This window comes from Chiloscyllium punctatum, chromosome 38 (assembly GCF_047496795.1).
Source record: "Chiloscyllium punctatum isolate Juve2018m chromosome 38, sChiPun1.3, whole genome shotgun sequence".
Taxonomy (NCBI): Eukaryota; Metazoa; Chordata; class Chondrichthyes; order Orectolobiformes; family Hemiscylliidae; genus Chiloscyllium; species Chiloscyllium punctatum.
Window position 1 is genome coordinate 23,430,909 of NC_092776.1, and position 5,434 is coordinate 23,436,342.

A 5,434-nucleotide genomic window follows, 5' to 3' on the forward strand; every position below is an offset into this window, starting at 1 on the left:
AACAACCAGCAACACTACAGGCAACCCGACCAAGGAGCACACTCATGAATTAAACACATTGATCAGGACTTTGGATCCAGTTCTTCAAAGTTCCCTACGAGCATTCATCCCACATACTTCTCATGTAGGCGACATCTACTGCCTTCCAAAGATACACAAAGCCAATACACCAGGATGTCCCATCGTATCAGGCAATGGGACTCTGTATGAGAGCCTCGCTGGCTATGTCGAAGGCATCTTGAAATCCATTGTACATGGAATCCCCAGCTTCTGTCAGCACCCACAGACCAGTCAAACCGGAAACATTCCTCATCACAATGGACGTTTCAGCACTCTACACCAGCATCCCCCACAATTGCGGCAACAGCCTCAGTACTCAACACTAACAACTGCCAATCTCAGACCACCGTTTGACAACTCATCTGCTTTATCCTCGATCACAACGTCTTCACCTTTGACAACCAATTCTTCATCCAGACACATGGAACAGGTATGGGGACCAAATTTGCATCCCAATATGCCAACATTTTCATGCCTACGTTTGAACAAGACTTCTTCTCTATGCAGAACCTCCAACCAACACCAGGTACATTGATGACATTGTCATCCTCTGGACCCATGGTGAGGAGTCACTGATAAAACTATACAATGATATCAACAAGTTTCATCCCACCATCAAACTCACCATGGACTACTCTCGACTATTTGTCTCCTTCTTGGAGACATGCATCTCCATCAAAGATGGGCACCCCAGCATCTCACTCTACCGCAGACCCATGGATAACCTTATGATGCTATACTGCCTCAGCTTCCACCCATAACCTATTAAAACAGCCATCCCCGATGAACAAGCCCTACACATACACAAGATCTATTCAGATGAGGAGGAACATGAAGGGCACTTGGAAGTATTCAGGGATGCCCCCATAAGAATGGGATACAATGCTCAACTCATTGACCGCCAGTTCCAAAGTGCCACAACGAGGAACCGTAATGACCTCCTCAGAAGACAGACGTGAGCTGCGACCAACAGGATACCCTTCATTGTCCAGAACTTCCCAGGAGCCAAAAAACTAAGTCATAGTCTTCGCAGCTTGTAACACATTATCAATGACGATGAGACCTTGCCAAGACCTTCCCCACACCTCCACTTCTCACCTTTAAACAACCACCAAACCTCGAACAGATCATTGTATGTAGCAAACTGTCCGGCTTTCAGGACGATACCATACAACCCTGTCATGGTGGATGCTGCAAGACATGTCAAAATGTTGACACAAATACCACCATTCCGAATGGGGACACCTCCCACCATGTACGTGGCAGGTACTCATGTGACTCAGCCAACGTTGTCTATCTCATACGCTGTAGGCAAGGATGCCCTGAGCCATGGTATAATGGAGAGACCAAGAAGAGGTTATGGCAACGGATGAATGGACACCACACAACAATCAACAGACAGGAGTGTTCCCTCTCAGTCAGAGAACACTTCAGCGGTCCAGGACATTTGACCTCAGACCTTCGGGTGACTGTCCTCCAAGGTGCAATTCAGGATAGGCAACAACAAAAACTGTCTAGATTAGTGGTGCTGGAAGAGCACAGCAGTTCAGGCAGCATCCAAGTAGCTTCGAAATCGACGTTTCGGGCAAAAGCCCTTCATCAGGAATAAAGGCAGTGAGCCTGAAGCGTGGAGAGATAAGCTAGAGGAGGGTGGGGTGGGGAGAAAGTAGCATAGAGTACAGTGGGTGAGTGGGGGAGGGGATGAAGGTAGTAGGTCAAGGAGGAGAGGGTGGAGTGGATAGGTGGAAAAGAAGATAGGCAGGTAGGACAAGTCCAGACAAGTTATAGGAACAGTTACTGAGCTGGAAGTTTAGAACTAGGGTGAGGTGGGGGAAGGGGAAATGAGGAAACTGTTGAAGTCCACATTGATGCCCTGGGGTTGAAGTGTTCCGAGGCGGAAGATGAGGCGTTCTTCCTCCAGGCGTCTGGTGGTGAGGTAGCGGTGGTGAAGGAGGCCCAGGACCTCCATGTCCTCGGCAGAGTGGGAGCCTGGAGTTGAAATGTTGGGCCACGGGGCGGTGTGGTTGATTGGTGTGGGTGTCCCGGAGATGTTCCCTAAAGCGCTCTGCTAGGAGGCGCCCAGTCTCCCAATGTAGAGAAGACCGCATCGGGAGCAACTGATACAATAGATGATATTAGTGGATGTGCAAGTAAAACTTTGGATGTGGAAGGCTCCTTTAGGGCTTGGATAGAGGTGAGGGAGGAGGTGTGGGCGCAGGTTTTACAGTTCCTGCGGTAGCAGGGGAAAGTGCCAGGATTGGAGGGTGGGTTGTTTGGGGGCGTGGACCTGACCAGGTAGTTACGGAGGGAACGGTCTTTGCGGAAGGCGGAAAGGGGTGGGGAGGGAAATATATCCCTGGTCGTGGGGTCTGTTTGGAGGTGGCGGAAATTTCGGCGGATGATTTGGTTTATGCGAAGGTTGGTAGGGTGGAAGGTGAGCACCAGGGGCGTTCTGTCCTTGTTACGGTTGGAGGGGTGGGGTCTGAGGGTGGAAGTGCGGGATGTAGACGAGATATGTTGGAGGGCATCTTTAACCATGTGGGAAGGGAAATTGCGGTCTCTAAAGAAGGAGGCCATCTGGTGTGTTCTGTGGTGGAACTGGTCCTCCTGGGAGCAGATCCGGCGGAGGCAGAGGAATTGGGAATACGGGATGGCATTTTTGCAAGAGGTAGGGTGGGAAGAGGTGTAATCCAGGTAGCTGTGGGAGTTGGTGGGTTTGTAAAAAATGTCAGTGTCAAGTCGGTCGTCATTAATGGAGATGGAGAGGTCCAGGAAGGGGAGGGAGGTGTCAGAGATGGTCCAGGTAAATTTAAGGTCAGGGTGGAATGTGTTGGTGAAGTTGATGAATTGCTCAACCTCCTCGCGGGAGCACGAGGTGGCACCAATGCAGTCATCAATGTAGCGGAGGAAGAGGTGGGGAGTGGTGCCGGTGTAATTACGGAAGATCAACTGCTCTACATAGCCAACAAAGAGACAGGCATAGCTGGGGCCCATACATGTGCCCATGGCTCCCCCTTTGGTCTGGAGGGAGTGGGAGGATTCAAAGGAGAAATTGTTAAGGGTGAGGACCAGTTCGGCCAAACGAATGAGAGTGTCGGTGGAAGGGTACTGTTGGGGATGTCTGGAGAGGAAGAAACGGAGGGCTTGGAGGCCCTGGTCATGGCGGATGGAGGTGTAGCGGGATTGGATATCCATGGTGAAGATGAGGCGTTGGGGGCCTGGGAAACGCAAGTTTTGGAGGAGGTGGAGGGCATGGGTGGTGTCTCGAACATATGTGGGGAGTTCCTGGACTAGGGGGGATAGGACAGTATCGAGGTAGGTAGAGATGGGTTCAGTGGGGCAGGAGCTTGCTGAGACAATGGGTCAGCCAGGGTGGTCAGGCGAGTGCTTTGGGGAACATCTCGGGACACCCGCACCAATCAACCACACCGCCCCGTGGCCCAACATTTCAACTCCCCCTCCCATTCTGCCGAGGACATGGAGGTCCTGGGCCTCCTTCACCGCTTCTACCTTACCACCAGCCGCCTGGAGGAAGAACGCCTCATCTTCTGCCTCGGAACACTTCAACCCCAGGGCATCAATGTGGACTTCAACAGTTTCCTCATTTCCCCTTCCCCCACCTCACCCTAGTTCTAAACTTCCAGCTCAGTAACTGTTCCCATAACTTGTCCGGACTTGTCCTACCTGCCTATCTTCTTTTCCACCTATCCACTCCACCCTCTCCTCCTTGACCTATCACCTTCATCCCCTCCCCCACTCACCCATTGTACTCTATGCGACTTTCTCCCCACCCCCACCCTCCTCTAGCTTATCTCTCCACGCTTCAGGCTCACTGCCTTTATTCCTGATGAAGGGCTTTTGCCTGAAACGTCGATTTCGAAGCTACTTGGATGCTGCCTGAACTGCTGTGCTCTTCCAGCACCACTAATCCAGAATCTGGTTTCCAGCATCTGCAGTCATTGTTTTTACCTCAACAACAAAAAGTGGCCGAACAGAGGCTGATAGTTAAGTTCGGTACCTATAAGGAGGGCCTCAACTCGGACCTTGGGTTCATGTCACACTACAAGTGACCTCATTGCACTATACACATTCACAGACAGAAACACACAGACAGACGGACACACACACACACTCACGCAGACCTTCTCTCATATGCTCACATGTACACTCCCACACACATGCTCTCACAGACTTATACCCATTTATACTCACATCCACACATTCTCACACAGACACTCATAGCACCCTCGCCCCCCAAAAAACACACACACACACACACACACACACACACATAAGTTTGTGGGGTGAATTTGTACTTGCAGAATTACATTTTACTTTGCTCCAAAACTGCATGAATCCATGTAAGATTCTCTAAATCTGTTTTTTAGATTAGAATCAGTCTGATTACTAAGAAGGAAATACGCAAAGAAAAAATGAGATATGAAGGTAAACTGGCCAAAAATATAAAGGAGGATAGAAAAAGCTTTTTTAGGTATGTGAAGGGCAAAAAAATGGTTAAGACTAAAATTGGGCCCTTGAAGACAGAAACAGGGGAATATATTACAGGGAACAAAGAAATGGCAGAAGAATTGAATTGGTACTTCAGATCTGTGTTCACTGGGGAAGACACAAGCAATCTCCCTGAGGTAACAGTGGCTGAAGGGCCTGAACTTAAGGGAATTTATATTTGCCAGGAATTGGTGTTGGGGAGACTGTTTGGTCTGAAGGTTGATAAGACCCCGGGGCCTGATGGTCTACGTCCCAGGGTACTGAAGGAGGTGGCTCAAGAAATCGTGGATGCGTTGGTGATTATTTTCCAGAATTCGATAGATTCGGGATCAGTTCCTGCGGATTGGAGGGTAGCTAATGTTGTACCACTTTTTAAGAAAGGTGGGAGAGAGAAAGCAGGAAATTATAGACCAGTTAGTCTGACCTCAGAGGTGGGAAAGATGCTGGCGTCTATTATAAAGGATGAAATTATGACACATCTGGATAGTAGTAACAGGATAGGTCAGAGTCAGCATGGAATATGAAGGGGAAATCATGCTTGACTAATCTTCTGGAATTTTTTGAGGATGTAACTCTGAAGATGGACGAGGGAGATCCAGTAGATATAGTGTACCTGGACTTTCAGAAAGCTTTTGATAAAGTTCCACATAGGAGGTTAGTGAGCAAAATTAGGGCGCATGGTATTGGGGGCAAAGTACTGACTTTGTGACCAGTGGGGTACCGCAGGGATCCGTGCTGGGACCGCAGCTATTTACAACATATGTTAATGATATAGAATAACATTAGCAAACTTGCTGATGATACTAAGCTGGGTGGCAGGGTGAAATGTGATGAGGATGTTAGGAGATTACAGGGTGACCTGGAC